Genomic DNA, 17,991 nt, shown 5'->3' with positions numbered 1-17,991 from the left:
CTAGAAGTCGATGAGGAGTTTGATATTTACAATGAATGTTGACCCCTAAAAATGAATGTCTTCAGCTGAAGACTTTGGTTATCCTGAAGACTTTGAAAGTGATGAAATTGGTGTGATCTTGAAGACTTGGATATTCATGCGAAGATTATGAAGCCAGAACACTTTTGTTTTCGTAGTTTCATTTTCTCTTTATTGAGTCATAGGAAACACCATACTGTTAAAAAGGGTCGAGGTAATACTAAGGAAACTGATTTCCAAGTGATGCTCATCTCAAATCCTACACCTACCCAATCCTTTCGAGTGAAGCCATTGGAAATCTCATATCAGTTCATTCAATTTCTTCAGTGATAGAGATGAAGATCTTCTGGTCTATGAGGAATTTGTTCTGACCGAGGAGTTAGGAATTCGCCAGTGCAGATTGCCTACACAGTGAGGAACATGATAGCCCTGAGGAATTCGAACCTCAAATCCGACCGTTGTTGTGCTACGCGCCAGCTGTCCAAAATATCCGACCACCTAACGGTCATATCATTGAAGGGCATTTATGTCTTATCATGTCGAGCTGCTCCCTTGGCTATAAATAGCCGCCCCCTACAACCACTAGCTGGTTGGCTGCTCCGAGAGAAACTAACACTTGTTAATTGAGAGCATCCCATCCTCCGAGGACTTTGAGCAAAAATCATCAAGTGAGGAAAACCCAAATCCAAACCTACAAACCCAAAGTGATTGATCATCACTGAAGAGATTGTTCCTATGTGGAACCGACGCTTGTTACCTCTGAGGACTGTGTATCCTCCAGACGGTCAGGCATCATGGTCTGAGCATCCAAGAGGAATTGTGGACTGCCGAGTGACCAAGTCTGTGAAGGTTTGGAAGTCACCTTTGAAGACTTACCACAAGTGTTGGGCGAGGTCTGTGTGATCTTAGCTCAATTAGAATACGGTGAGGACTATGTGTCCAGGACTATGTGTCCTCGAGTTTAAATACTCAACCGCTCCAACTAGACGTACAACTATCACAACAGTTGGAACTGGTCTATCAAATCATTGTCTTAACCAAGCCAACTAGTTCTATTTCCTCAACCCTTTCATTTCCTCATTCATCTGTTGATGAACCTGATCACTAATGTTTGAAAACTTTGACTGAAGACTTTCTCTATTTCCTCAATCCTATTTCTTCAGTCACATTGTCTTCATCCTGCTTATCCTGTGTTTATGCTTTCTGTACTCTATGTATGTTTTCCATTTCATCATGATGACTATGCTATTGCTCTGTTATGCTTATGCCTGAGTACTTATTCCGCTGCTATTTGTTCGTGACTTATGAATTTCCTCGCCCCGAAATTCCTCAGTGACGAATTTGTAGAAATCGCCTATTCACTCCCCCCTCTAGTCGACATAACACACTTTCAATTGGTATCAGAGCAAGGTACTCCCTTGTTCTGTGTGACTTTGGTTTAACCGGCTGGAGTTTTAGTTATGTCGACTGCCGGTATGATCAAGGTCTCGGCTGGGTGTCCTACCTTTGATGGGACAGACTACACCTACTGGAAGAACAAGATGCGCATGCATCTTCAGGCGATTGATAACGATCTCTGGTATGTTGTGGAAAATGGCGTTCCCTCAGTCACTTCGTCTGTGAATGCTGCTGATGTGAAGAGATTCAAGCATCTCGATTCTCAAGCGAAGAATATCATATGTGGCTGTCTGAGCAAAGGACAGTACATCAGAGTGAGTGCCCTGGAAACTACCAAGCTGATTTGGGACATGCTGTCCAAGGTCAACGAAGGAGTCTCAACTCAACGTGACTCCCGAGTTGATGTTCTTCGCAATCTCTTCAACCACTTCAAAATACTCGACAACAAAAATATTGAGCAAACCTTCGATCGCCTCACTGACATATCAAATGAGCTTCAAGCACATGGTACCACTGACATCACCGACCCTGAGGTGGTGAAGAAATCGCTGAGATCACTTGATTCCTCATTTGATACTCTTGCACTGATGATTCAAGAGCGAGCTGATTACAAGTCACTTGATCCCGCTGATATCCTCGAGAGGCTAAACACTCATGAGTTCCAGCTTGCTGAGAAGAGAGATATCTATGGACCGAGCTATGGAAGATCATGTGCATTGAAGGCCAAGGCAGTCTCTGAGTCTGAAGCTAAAGATTCTGGTAGCAGCCTTGGTGATCATGAAGAACTAAACCAGGAGCTAGCAATGCTCGTGAGGAAATTACAGAAGTTCTCTCGCCGCGGTCGCTTTGGAAAGTCTTCAAGAAATGGTGATTCCTTGTCTCGTGACTACAAAAAGAGAACTTGCCACAAATGCAAGAAACCTGGTCACTACATGTCTGATTGTCGTCTGTGGGAATAGCAATCAAAGAAGTACAAAGATGACGATTCTGATGACTCAAAGAAGAAGAAGAAATCTTCAAAGTTTTCATCATCAAAATCCTCAAAGTCTTTATCTCACAAGAAGAGACGTTCCAAGAAGGCCCGGGCATTCATTGGCAAGGAAATGGACTCTGAAGCTGAATCTGAGGAAAATGTGGAAGAGGAGGAATCTGAGGAGTCAGACTCTGGTGTGGCGAGCTTAGCCCTTGCTACTGCTTACATTAGCAAGTCCATCTTCAACATTGAAGAAAATGACCTCCCCAACTCTGCTGACAAGAGCGTCGATGACTATGCTCCCACTTACTGCTTCATGGCAAAAGGTGCCAAGGTACTCAAACATTCCCCCTCTGACTCTAGTGAGGATGAATCTGATGACAATCTTAAGCCTAGCTATTCCAAACTTGCTAAAATTGCTGTTAAACAACAGAAGGCTTTAGAAAAGATTCAAAATCTACTAGACAGAAGCGATGACCTGTTGGGTGACGAATTGAATCGAACCAAGACTCTGATAGATAATCTTCAAAGACGTCAGACTAGGTTTGACAACCTTCAAAATCATCATAACACTCTCTTAACTGATGATGAGAAGCTTTCTTATGAATTTCTTCAGAGCAAGCAAGATCTTGAGAAGTTAAAAGTGAGTTATGAAGATCTTCAGAAGGAAAACAATTCATTGCTTGCTCAACAGATCAATTCCGCTCAGGAAGAATTTATTCCACCATGCCTACAATGCATTGAGCGTGAATCTGCTAATTCATCACCTGAATGTTCAAATGCTTCTATTGCTGCAAATTTCAACGGTCTCTATGGTCACAAATTCCTCATCTGACGATACCACAAGTATCACTAACAATAATGCAGGGCTGAAGGAACTGTATGTGACAGGCATTTACAAAAGCCTCAAAGGGCATCAGACTCTATGTGATGTGCTCAAAAAGTAGATCTTGAATAGGAACCCTATGAAAGAGGGTATTGCCTTTGAGAAGAAACTCAATGCTGATGGGACCTACTAGAAACCTGAGCAGTATCCCAAAACCTCATGGGTTGTTGCTAAAGGACCTCCTGTGATCCATGCACTCTATCTGGATTTACTTGTGATTCTTCATATTCCTCGGATGAGTCATTTGACTCATCAGAAAATTGTTCAAGAATCAGAATGGTGAAGTATTTGCTCGATATGTTGGAACTAACTGCAGGAACGGTCTTCCTATGAAGAAAATCTGGGTTCCCAAAAGGTACCTTGAAAATCTTTAGGTGAATGTCATCATGACACCACCTATGAAGAATAGGAACCCCAGAACAAATTCTTCATATGGATCAAATTCTTCACATGGATCAAAATCCTCATATGAACATCATCATGCTAACACTTCTGTTTCGCAGGGAAAGTCTAAAGGCTATGAATATGTGCATTATTCTTCAAACCATTATGTTCATAAGTCCTCAAAAAATTTCTCTACTTATTCATATGCTTATCCTAACCACTCTTTTGTGAAACAAAGTGCACTAGCTTCAATGCCATCTTTTTCTTATGAATCTCGCAGAAACTCTTTGCCACCCCTCCAGATGTGGGTGGTGAAGAAAAAGAACTAATATCTTATGCAGGGTCAGGTCTCTAGACGAACCTAATCATCTGAAGAATTTGCTGGAGACCTGAATGTGCTTGAATGGACGCAAGCTAATCATGAAGAAATGAATCACTCATTTCTCACATCCTCATATTACTATATCTATTACTGTTGATGAAATTGATATCATATTCTTCACGGATGAAGTATATCGGTTCGTAAGTTGCACTAATTCAACTGCAGGATGAACAACCTAAAGCTACTGAGTGGGTCCTCGACAGTGGATGTACAAACCACATGACCGGTGACAGGAACTTGTTGATGGACACTGATTTGTCATCATCTCATCTGAAGCATATCACCTACGCTGACAAAGGAAAAAGCAAGGTATTGGGTCTAGGTAAGGTTGCGATCTCAAAGGATAGACACATGGACAAGGTCATGCTTGTCGAGTCCTTAGGATTCAACCTCATGTATGTCTCAATGCTTTGTGATCTTGATATGGTTGTCGTCTTCGGCAAATATCGTCGCATTGTGCTGATGGAATCTGACAATTCCAAACTCTTCGAAGGCTTTAGGAAAGGAGACTTGTATATTGTTGATTTCTCTGCGGGACCACAACCTGCCACATGTCTACTTGCAAAATGTTGGCTATGGCATCGACTACTTGGTCATGCTGGGATGAGGAACTTGCATACACTCGTGAAGAAGAAGCATGTCATTGGCATCGAGGGTGTCAAATTCCTCAAAGATCATCTTTGTGGGGCTTGTGAGGCTGGAAAGATCACCAGAGCCAAGCATCCCTCAAAGACTATCGTGACCACTTCTTGTCCCTTTGAATTATTTCATATGGATCTCTTTGGCCCTACTCATTATGCCACGTTCTCTAGTTCTGCATCATTATATGGCTTTGTCATAGTTGATGATTATTCTCGTTACACATGGGTGCATATCATCACTTACAAAAATGAAGTGCAGGAAGTCTTCAGACGATTTTCCTCAAGGGCTTCTACTAATTTTGGTGTGAAGATCAAGCATATCAGGATTGATAATGGAACAGAGTTCAAGAACACTGGTCTCGATGAATATCTTGATATACTTGGTATTACTCATGAGTTATCTGCTCCCTATACTCCTCAGCAGAATGGCATCATGGAGCGCTAGAACAGAACTCTTATTGAGATGGCTCACACCATGCTTGATGAATACAAGACACCTCAGCGCTTTTGGCATGAAGCCATTGATACTGCATGCCACATCATCAACAGGGTATATCTTCACAAATTCTTCAAAAAGACCTCATATGAACTCCTCGCTGACAAGAAACCCAATGTAAGTTATTTCAAAGTCTTCGGTGCTAAATGCTGGATTAGAGATCCTCACCATCACTCTAAATTTGCACCGAAAGCACATGAGGGTTTTATGCTTGGTTACGGAAAGGACTCGCACACCTACAGAGTTTTCAACATCAATCATCACAAGATTGTTGAAACTGTAGATGTGTGGTTCGATGAAACTAATGGCTCGCAAAGAGGGCACCCACCTCCTGTGCTAGATGAAATGTCACCTGAGGAATACATCAAGTTTAAAGCTACTGAGGATATCATCCCTACCGAAGAATCTGCTGAAGAAGTCATTCCGGATCGTGAAGAAAATCACACTGGTGCTGCTGAAGAAACTGGTCCTAAAGAAATTGCTGGGCCTAAGCAAAGTCGTCAACCCGCACATCCTCGCGTTGCAAATGAAGTGCAGATCGAGAAGATCATCGATGACATCAACGCACCAGGTCCTCTCATGCGCTCAAAAGCTTCACACTTATCTAACATTTGTGGGCATTTTGCGTTTGTCTCTATCACAGAGCCCACTAAAGTTGATGACACATTTATGGAATCTGAGTGGATTCAAGCCATGCAAGATGAATTGCATCAATTCGAGCTCAACAATGTGTGGGAGCTTGTCAAGCGACCAAACCCACGCAAACACAACATCATCGGTACCAAATGGATCTACCGCAACAAACAAGATGAAAATGGCTTTGTGGTGAGGAATAAGGCTCGTCTTGTAGCTCAAGGCTACACACAAGTTGAAGGAATTGATTTTGATGAAACTTTTGCACATGTTGCTAGACTTGAGGCTATTTGCATATTGGTTGCTTACGCTAACCATCATAATATCATCTTACATCAAATGGATGTGGAAAGTGCATTCCTCAATGGTAAGCTTGAGGAAGAAGTATATGTTGCTCAACCACCAGGTATTGAGGATCCAAAATTTCCAGATCACGTCTACAGACTCAACAAGGCCCTCTATGGCCTCAAGCAAGCACCTCGGGCGTGGTATGACACACTGAAGGAATTCCTCATGAAGAAAGGCTTCAAACCTGGTTCACTTGACCCAACTCTTTTCACCAAAACATATGATGATGAATTATTCATGTGCCAAATTTATGTTGATGATATTATCTTTGGGTGTACTAACCAACGTTACGATGACAAATTTGCCTATATGATGAGTGAAGAATATCAAATGTCTATGATGGGAGAATTGAAATTCTTTTTAGGTCTTCAAATTCATCAACAATACAATGGCATATTCATATCTCAGGAGAAATACCTCAAGGATGTGTTGAGGAAATTTGGCATGCAAGATTGCAAAGGCGTCAAAATCCCTATGCCCACAAATGGCCATCTATGCACTAATGAAAATGGTAAAGACTTTGATCAACAGGTATACCGCTCCATGAGTGGCTCTTTATTGTACTAGTGTGCATCTAGGCTAGATATTATGCTTAGTGTTTGCATGTGTGCCCGATTTCAAGCTACACCGAAGGAATCACACCATAAGGCTGTGAATCACATTCTTCGATATCTAGCTCACACACTGCTACATCTTGAGCATGCGTTGGTTTTCCCTTGAAGAGGAAAGGGTGATGCAGCAAAGTAGCGTAAGTATTTCCATCAGTTTTTGAGAACCAAGGTATCAATCCAATAGGAGGTTACACGCAAGTCGCCTTGTACCTGCACAAACAAATAAGAATCTTGCAAGCAACGCGATAAAGGGCTTGTCAATCCATTCACGGCCACTTGCAAAAGCGAGATCTGATAGAGATAATAAGATAAATATTTTTGGTATTTCTGTTGTATAGATTGAAAAGTAAAGATGGCAAAATAGTAAACGAGATGCAATGTAAATAAAAGAGATATAATACAATGGAAAAGAGACCCGGGGGCCATAGGTTTCACTAGTGGCTTCTCACAAGGTAGCATATCTTACGGTGGGTGAACAACTTACTGTCGAGCAATTGATAGAAAAGCGCATGGTTATGAGAATATCTAGGTATGATCATGTATATAGGCATCATGTCCGTGACAAGTAGATCAAAATGATTCTGCATCTACTACTATTACTCCACACATGGACCGCTATCCAGCATGCATCTAGAGTATTAAGTTCATAAGAACAGAGTAACGCATTAAGCAAGATGACAAGATGTAGAGGGATAAACTCAAGCAATATGATATAAACCCCATCTTTTTATCCTCGATGGCAACAATACAATACGTGCCGTGCTGCTCCTGCTGTCACTGAGAAAGGACACCGCAAGATTGAACACAAAGCTAAGCACTTCTCCCATTGTAAGAAAGATCAATCTAGTAGGCCAAACCAAACTGATAATTCAAAGAGACTTGCAAAGATATCAAATCATACATATAAGAATTCAGAGAAGAATAAATTATTGTTCATAGATAATCTTGATCATAAACAGACAATTCATCGTATCTCGACAAACACACCGCAAAAAGTATTACATCGAATAGATCTCCAAGAAGATCGAGAAGAACTTTGTATTGAGAATCAAAGAGAGAGAAGAAGCCATCTAGCTAATAACTATGGACATGAAGGTCTGTGGTAAACTACTCACACATCATCGGAGAGGCTATGGTGTTGATGTAGAAGCCCTTCATGATCGATTCCCCCTTTGGCGGAGCGCCGGAAAAGGCCTCAAAATGGGATCTCACGGGTACAGAAGGTTGCGGCGGTGGAAATATGGTTTCGTGGTGCTCGTGGATGTTTTCGGGGTATATGAGTATATATAGGCGAAAGAAGTAGGTCGGTGGAGCCACGAGGGGCCCACGAGGGTGGGGGCACACCTACCCCCCTGGGCGCGCCCTCCTACCTCGTAGCCACCTCGTTGCTTCCTTAACGCCCACTCCAAGTCTCCTGGATTGCGTTGGTTCCAAAAACGATTATCCCGAAGGTTTGATTCCGTTTGGACTTCATTTGATATTCCTTTTATGCGAAACACTAAAATAGGCAAAAAAATATCAATTTGCACAGGGCCTCCGGTTAATAGGTTAGTCCCAAAAATAATATAAAACTGCATAATAAAGCCCATTAAACATCCAAAACAGATAATATAATAGCATGGAACAATAAAAAATTATAGATACATTAGAGACGTATCCAACATCTCCAAGCTTAATTCTTGCTCATCCTCGAGTAGGTAAATGATAAAAACAGAATTTTTGATGTGGAATGCTACCTAACATAATTTTCAATGTAATTCTATTTATTGTGGCATGAATGTTCAGATCCAAAAGATTCAAGATAAAAGTTTAATATTGACCTAAAAATAGTAATACTTCAAGCATGCTAACCAAGCAGTTTATGTCTTATCAAAATAACATAGCCAAAGAAAGCTTATCCCTACAAAATCATATTGTTTCGCCATTCTTCATTTTTGTCACACAAAATGCTCCCATCATGCACAACCCTAGTTTCAGCCAAGCAATTAGTTCTTAATTTTTAACGCGCTTCAGCCTTTTCAACCCTCACGCAATACATGGGCGTAAGCCATGGACATAGCACTATGGGTGGAGTAGAGTACGATGATAGGGATTATGTGAGAAAACAAAAAAAAGGAGAAAGTCTCACATTGACGCGGCTAATCAACAGGCTATGGAGATGCCCATCAATTGATGTCAATACGAGGAGTAGGGATTTCCATGCAATAGATGCACTAGAGCTATAAATGTATGACAACTCATAAAAAAGAGCTCACGAAGACCTAGGGCATTTTGAGGAAGCCCATCATTGGAATATACAAGCCAAGTTCGATAATGAAAAATTCCCACTAGTATATGAAAGTGACAAAATAAGAAACTCTCTATCATGATGATCATGGTGCTATTTTGAAGCACAAGTGTGGAAAAAGGATAGTAACATTGTCCCTTCTCCCTTTTTCTCTCATTTTTTTATTTGGGCTTCTTTGGCCTCTCTTTTTTCTCTTTTTTTTAATTTTTTTCTCTTTTTTTTTAATTTCGTTCGGAGTCTCATCCCGACTTGTGGGGGAATCATAGTCTCCATCATCCTTTCCTCACATGGGACAATGCCCTAATAATGGAAATCATCACACTTCTATTTATTTACAACTCAAGAATTATAACTCAATACTTAGGATAAAATATGACTATGTGAATGCCTCCGGCGGTGTACCGGGATATGCAATGAATCAAGAGAGACATGTATGAAAGAAATATAAAGGTGACTTTGCCACAAATATGATGTCAACTACATGATCATGCAAAGCAATATGACAATGATGGAGCGTGTCATAATAAACGGAATGGTGGAAAGTTGCATGGCAATATATCTCGGAATGGCTATGGAAATGCCATAATAGGTAGGTATGGTGGCTGTTTTTAGGAAGATATAAGGAGGTTTATGTGTGATAGAGCGTATCGTATCACGGGGTTTGGATGCACCGGCGAAGTTTGCACCAACTCTCAAGGTGAGAAAGGGCACTGCACGGTACCGTAGAGGCTAGCAAATTGCGGAAGGGTAAGAGTGCATATAATCCATGGACTCACATTAGTCATAAAGAACTCATATACTTATTGCAAAAGCTTATTAGCCCTTGAAGCAAAGTACTATTACGCATGCTCCTAGGGAAAGGGTTGGTAGGAGTTAACCATCGTGCGATCCCGACCTCCACTCATAAGGAAGGCAATCAAAGAACACCCCATGCTTCAAATTTGTCACACAACGTTCACCATACGTGCATGCTATGGGACTTGCCAACTTTAATACAAGTATTTCTCCATTTCATAATTACCCAACTAGCATGAATCTAACATTACCAGCTTTATATCTCAAAACAATTATCAAGTATCAAATTTATCATAGTGTTTAATGCACTCCATATGAAAGTTTTTATTTTACCCAACTTGGATGCCCATCATATTAGGACTAATTTTATAACCAAAGGAAATTACCATGCTCTTCTAAAAGACTCTCAAAATAATATAAGTGAAGCATGAGAGATCAATAATTTCTACAAAACAAAACCACCACCGTGCTCTAAAAATGTATAAGTGAAGCACTAAAGCAAAATTGTCTAGCTCAAAAGATATAAGTGAAGCACATAGAGTATTCTAATAAATTCCGATTCATGTGTGTCTCTCCAAAATGTGTGTACAGCAAGGATGATTGTGATAAACTAAAAATCAAAGACTGAAATCATACAAGACGCTCCAAGCAAAACACATATCATGTGGTGAACAAAAATATAGCCTCAAGTAAAGTTACCGATAGACGAAGACGAAAGAGGGGATGCCTTCCAGGGCATCCCCAAGCTTAGGCTTTTGGTTGTCCTTGAATTTTACCTTGGGGTGCATTGGGCATACCCAAGCTTAGGCTCTTGCCACTCCTTATTCCAAAATCCATCAAATCTTTACCCAAAACATGAAAACTTCACAACACAAAACTCAACAGAAAATCTCATGAGCTCCGTTAGTGCAAGAAAACAAACCACAACTTTAAGGTACTGTAATTAACTCATTCTTTATTTATATTGGTGTTAAACCTAATGTATTCCAACTTCTCTATGGTTCATACCCCCCGAGACTAGCCATAGATTCATCAAAATAAGCAAACAACACACAGAAAACAGAATCTGTCAAAAACAGAATAGTCTATAGAAATCTGTAACTCTCGAGTACTTCTGGAACCCCAAAAATTCTAACAAATTAGGAAGTCCTAGGTAATTTGTTTATTAATCTTATGCAAAAAGAATCAACTGAAAATCACATTCTTTGATTTATGGAAACTAATCTCGTTCACGCAAAAGTTTCTGTTTTTCAGCAAGATCAAATTAACTATTACCGTAGGTTATCCTAAAGGTTTTACTTGGCACAAACACTAATTAAAACACAAAACCACATCTAACCAGAGGCTAGATGAATTATTTATTACTAAACAGGAACAAAAAGTAATGAACAAAAATAAAATTGGGTTGCCTCCCAACAAGCACTATCGTTTAACGCTCCTAGCTAGGCATAAAAACAAGAATAGATCTAGGTATTACCATCTTTGGTATTTTTCTATTTAATGGAGTTATGCTCGAATCCGGGAGGTTCCTTGCATTTTCTTTCATGCTCGAAGATCTTTAGATCTAGAGCATCCAACCGCTTATTGCAAAGTGTAATCAATGCATTCATGAGGTTGAGATTCCCACCAACATTTTTAAGAGGTTCAATATATTTTTGCAATTCACATAATTTCTCTAAGATTTGGGTTCCTTCTTGAGTAAGGGGTGGTCCCTTTTGTGGGGGAAGTGCTCCTACTATACCCTCTATAATTTCATAAGCAATACTAGGACCAATTTCAATAAAATTCCCTTTGGTAGCAAAATCAAGGAATTGTCTCTAGGATATGGTTAGCCCAACATAAAAATTGCAAAGTATAATCTTGAAATCTCCCTCTATAGTGCAACTAAGATAGGATTATATCATCCTATACCAAGCATATTTTAAGTTTTCTCCTTGTCTTTGTTTGAAGTGGAGGACTTCAAAATCGGGAGACGAAGGAAGGGAGAAAGAGCTAACCATGACGACGAAATAAACGATCTAACACATGAACACACAAGAAGCAAACAAAAAGAGACGGACAGAAAAAGGGCGAATAAAATGGCAAGGGTGAAGTGGGGGAGAGGAAAACGAGAGGCAAATGGCAAATAATGTAATGCGAGGGATAAGAGTTTGTGATGGGTACTTGGTATGTCTTGACTTGTGCGTAGATCTTTCCGGCAACGATGCCAGAAATTGGCGAGTTGTCGAGAGATTAAATCTTTACTTGACTTGGTGTAAGCCTTCCCGGCAAATGCGCTAGAAATCTTTCTTGCTACCTCTTGAGCATGCGTTGGTTTTTACTTGAAGAGGAAAGGGTGATGCAGCAAAGTATCGTAAGTATTTCCCTCAGTTTTTGAGAACCAAGGTATCAATCCAGTAGGAGGTTACATGCAAGTCGTCTTGTACCTGCACAAATAAATAAGAACCTTGCAACCAACGCAATAAAGGGGTTGCCAATCCCTTCACGGCCACTTGCAGAAGTGAGATCTGATAGAGATACGAAGATAAATATTTTTGGTATTTTTGTTGTATAGATTGAAAAGTAAAGATAGTAAACGAGATGCAATGTAAATAAAAGAGATATAATACAATGGAAAAGAGACCTGTGGGGCATAGATTTCACTAGTGGCTTCTCTCAAGATAGTATATCTTAGGTGGGTGAACAAATTCCTGTCGAGCAGTTGATAGAAAAGCACACAGTTATGAGAATATCTAGGAATGATCATGTATATAGGCATCATGTCCGTGACAAGTAGATCGAAACGATTCTGCATCTACTACTATTACTCCACACATCGACTGCTATCTAGCATGCATCTAGAGTATTAAGTTGATAAGAACGGAGTAATGCATTAAGCAAGATGACATGATGTAGAGGGATAAACTCAAGCAATATTATATAAACCCCATCTTTTTATCCTCGATGGCAACAATACAATACGTGCCTTGCTGCACCTGCTGTCACTGGGAAAGGACACCACAAGATTGAACCCAAAGCTAAGCACTTCTTCCATTGCAAGAAAGATCAATCTAGTAGGCCAAACCAAACTGATAATTCAAAGAGACTTGCAAAGATATCAAATCATACCTATAAGAATTCAGAGAAGAATCAAATATGGTTCATAGATAATCTTGATCATAAACCCACAATTCATCAGATCTCGACAAACACACCGCAAAAAGTATAACATCGAAATGATCTCCAAGAAGATCGAGGAGAACTTTGTATTGAGAATCAAAGAGAGAGAAGAAGCCATCTAGCTAATAACTATGGACCCGAAGGTCAGTGGTAAACTACTCACACATCATCGGAGAGGCTATGGTGTTGATGTAGAAGCCCTCCGTTATCAATTCCCCCTCCAGGAAAAGGCCCCAAGATGGGATCTCACGGGTACAAAAGGTTGTGGCGGTGGAAATAAGGTTTCATGGTGCTCCTGGATGTTTTCGGGGTATATGAGTATATATAGGCGAAAGAAGTAGGTCGGTGGAGCCACAAGGGGCCCACTAGGGTGGGGGTGCGCCTACGCCCCTAGGCACACCCTCCTACCTCATGGCCGCCTCGTTGCTTCCTTGACGTCCACTCCAAGTCTCCTGGATTGCGTTTGTTCCAAAAATGATTCTCCCGAAGGTTTCATTCCGTTTGGACTCCGTTTGATATTCCTTTTCTGTGAAACACTGAAATAGGCAAAAAACAACAATTTGCACTGGGCCTCCGGTTAATAGGTTAGTCCCAAAAATAATATAAAAGTGCATAATAAAGCCCATTAAACATCCAAAATAGATAATATAATAGCATGGAACAATCAAAAATTATAGATACATTGGAGATGTATCACACACCATGATGTAGGGCGGAACCCTATGGTGACGATCTTTCACGTTTGGAGTGGATCCTATGGGGAATCACGAAGAACACGCGGAAGCACAAAGGGGAAACACGGGGAAAACGAGAGAGAATCACTAAACCAACAAGGAATCAATCACACAAGTGCTAGATCACCTAACACAAAGAGTAACACATGATCCACAATCAACAAAGGTAAGGATACAAAGGAACCGTTCTTCTCCGTGAGGAGGTTTTGATGGTCTTCCCTAGAAAGGGGTCTTGAATCCGCTTGGGGGATCTTCTCCGAAGAGGTTGTGAGCTCCGAGGAGAAGTAACCAAGTGGATGAGCAAGGCTCTCACACAAATATGAGCTAAACCAATGCTAACCCTAACTAGGAGGAGATGGAGGAGTATATATAGTCTAGAGCCACGAAGGGGTTAGTGAGGGCGAAGGGGTACATGGGCTCGGCCCATTACACTGTGCGCAGACAAGCCGGTGGTACCGGTCACGGGGGCGGTTGTACCACTGGTAACTCATGCAGGGCAGAAGTACCGGACATGGAAGGCGCTACTACCGCTAGGAGGTCGGGCGCTGGCTTCTGGAGATGGACGTCGGAGGGGCCAGCGGTTGTACCGGTTGTTGGGACGGTAGTACCGGTCATTTGGTAATTGCTGGTACATCCGGTGCAGTACCGGCCTTGCACCGCTCGATCACAGAAGGTGGACCGGTTGTTGGGCGGTAGTCGACCGGTTGTTCCGGTTGGGTGGCCTCAGCGGTAGTACCGCTTGGAGTGGGCGGTAGTACCGCTCGTTCTGGAGCGGCCAGGTTCTCTTCCTCCTTCTCTTCCATGCTTGGCCTTGGTCCTTGGATTCTCCATGGTCGTCTCGGTTGTACCTGAGTATATGCAAGATCCATGCATGAGGTGGTAGCCATGTCTCATATGTAGAAAGTGAAAGTTCGGAGAGGAGCGAGTTCACCTTGTGTCGGTGTACTAGAGTAGGGGTACCCTAGTATCCAGAACGTGTGTACGGGCAGTTGCAGCACCCCGCGGCAAGGCTTGCCGGGTGACCGCCAAGGCCCTCCGTGGTTCCTTTGGAGCCATTCAAGAACAAAGTATTTAAGCCAAGGAGACAAGGCCCCGGCAAGAGGTGCTTGCCGGGAAGGCCAACCAAGGCAACACAATGAACTTGCCGTGACGTGCCGCGCGTCCCGGCAAGGCCCGGTGAGCGACAAGCTTCCGGGCGTGTCAAGACAGCGACCGCGGCAAGGCGCTTTCCGCGGCAAGCAACCACTCTGTACCCATGCTCTAGCACATCCACCAACGTGTCGCCTTGGGGCCTTTCCAGGCGCGCATGGCGGGAGGCTGTGCTGCCAGCGCTGCGCGGTGGCAAGCGGCGCTGACAAGATAGCCATCGTGGCAAGCGGTGGCGTCCCTGACGGTCCTTTTTGCACTATTTGGGCGACGCAGATGGGCATTTAATGCCTCTGTCCCCTGCCGTCAGGGTTAGGTAGGATACACTGTACAGGTAGCTGTACCAACCACCCCTCTTTTTCCATTTTTACCCTTGTCTACTTTGCCACCTGTCGGTGACCCCTTGAGCATATAAAAGGAGGCCCGTGCACAACGTAGGGGGGGGTTTGAAACCAGAAAACACTCAAGCTCGGTCTCGTGTGTACTGTAGCACTCAGCGCACCTGAGCAAAAACTCAATACAATCAGACAAGCAGCAGTAGGAGTGTTATCTCTCCGGAGAGCTCCGAAGTTGGGTAAACTGCTCGTGTGTTTCGCCTCGATCTGCTCTTCGTGCGATCTCCGCCCCCCGCCGAACCGAAAGGGACCCGGTCCGCCGGTCCCATAGGTGTTCGTGGATCAGTTTCCCCGACACCTTGTGTCCAATGGTGTATATTTGAGGTCTCGTCATATGTCCTATTGGGGCATGGAGAGTAGTCGGAGTGTACATGGGGATGAACGTGGGATGCTCCGCATCATCTCCACCCACCCCTTGGGAAAGATCCGACCTCGGATCATGATCCTCATCACCATGGAAACGGTTGTCGTGGACGGACTTGTCGTTGGATGAAGTTGAAGACATGGCGCAATCCAGGTAGTCCAAGGTGTCACCGGAGTGAGAGACATGCAAAAAGAGCAAACACAAGCAACACTCGGAAATACAATGGTTAGCGCACACAAAGTGTCCATCATGTAAGAATGAGTCCATGCGGTAAGATTGGTCGTGACAAAGCGCATGAAGCTTATCAAGTTGATCTAGAATGAGATGCAAAGCATTCATGGGAGGAAATGCAATCATTGTGCACACAAATGTGTTGTAAATATGATCAATACAACCACGGTGCAAAATGATGTCATAGTGAGACGGTTTATCAATAGCATGAATATGGCAATGGATGCTCAACATGTGTATGTTATCATGCAATTGATGGTGGACAATATGATCATGATGTATGAATATGCCATCAAGGTAGATCACAACAAATTTGCTAAGGAAGTGCACAAGCTCATATATCATGGATGACATGGAAATAGATGCAACAAGACAAGGATAATGTGAGTCAATCCATGCATAGGGTGCAAACTTGTGGTGAGTATGATATGTCCTCGAGCATGACATGTATGAGCACAATAAACAAATATGGAGGTGTTGGTGTACCAAAGCTCGATATCAAGGCATGAGTGAAGTTCCGAAGGTGCATCCAAGAAGTGCGAGCGCTCCTCAATGTGAAGGTCCATGTAGTCCATCTCCAATGTCGCTCCTCCGTCCGCGAGATGTATCATGTAGACAACAAGAAGGAAACAACAATGAAAGAGAGACCCATCCAATATGCAAACTTGTGGATGGCTCAAAGGGAAGGAGTTCACCTATATGAGGATGTCAAAAATGTTGGTGGAACACATCATGTATGCCTTCACATAGCCAATATGTCTCATAACGGTAATGCTTTGGGTATCCCTCAAAACGAAAGAACATGACAAACACTCGGAAAAACAAATGAGGTTAGCGGAAGTGCAAAACCTATCATTCGGGTGGTAACATACCCAACAAGTGTATGCATCATGCTCATCATAAGAAGGTACAAGGGAGAATTTCATAGTATGGAGGCATATGATGCAAGAACAACCAAGTACAATAGGCTCAATCAAACAAGCATGCATCACAAGTAAGGTGTCAAAGTCTCCAAGATCAATAAGCATAGTATGGTTGCACTCAATACAAGTGGATATGAAAGAGGCAACTAATGGACACAAGACACAATGATCAAGATATATCATGTGAGAGGCATGAGCATATATGTCATCAACCCAAGAGAGCAAGTAATAGTGGAACATGGGTGTTGCAACATAGCAAGCAATCATAGCGATCAAGTCAAGCAAGCTAGTAGTGAGAAGATGCAACATACTAGAAGGAATCATGGCAAGCATGTCATGTGTGCAAATAGTGGGCATGAATAATTCACATGTCATAGCACAAGCATGAAAGCAACATATGAGGAAAGTAGGTTCATGGTGTTGGCAAGAAGTCCTATGTAAATAGCAATGTAACATCATGACTCTCCCAACACAAGAATCAACAATAGCATGAGGCACATGATAAACATGGCAAAAGTAACAAGGATCTCCACCAAGCATGCAAATACACATAGGAATATCATAATGGTGCATCATGGGTAAATGCAAGCAAGGGTCACAATTGCATGGCAAAGGCATAGAAGCAAGGATAACATGCAAAGTGAACACGGGAAAATGAGCATAAGGTGACAAGTGGTAAATATCCCATAGCCGTGTGAGAGACAAGTAAAAGAGATGCGCGTCGTCGATGCGCGAAGAGAACGGTGGTAAGGACAATTCACGTGATCCCAAAGCATCTTTGCTCTCAAGAGCTCGTTTCGTCAACTCTTGGGATTGAGAGGTTAACGAGTATACATGAGTACCTACACAAAACAAATATAAAGGAAAAATTGTGTGTGCATGGTATATGTACACATCATCCATTATGATGCGCACATGCATGTGTTGGTTAGCACAAAATAGCCAATGCTCAAATAAATGAGATGCGTGATATAGAAACATGTCATCCATCATGCGAGGTTTGTTATTATGTATAGCATAATGGAGACTCAAATTGTGTAATGCATCATGAGAAATATCTAGAGCATTATTATTCATGGAATGCATAAGGTGCACGCAATTATGGGAATCATGTAAAGTATGGAATGCATCAAAATCTCCTAATATGTATGAGGAAACTATGGGGGTCTCCTCATGAGCATGAGTAG

The sequence above is a fragment of the Triticum aestivum genome, chromosome 4B, assembly GCF_018294505.1.
Source record: "Triticum aestivum cultivar Chinese Spring chromosome 4B, IWGSC CS RefSeq v2.1, whole genome shotgun sequence".
NCBI classification, from domain to species: Eukaryota; Viridiplantae; Streptophyta; class Magnoliopsida; order Poales; family Poaceae; genus Triticum; species Triticum aestivum.
Note: the sequence above shows the minus strand (reverse complement) of the source record.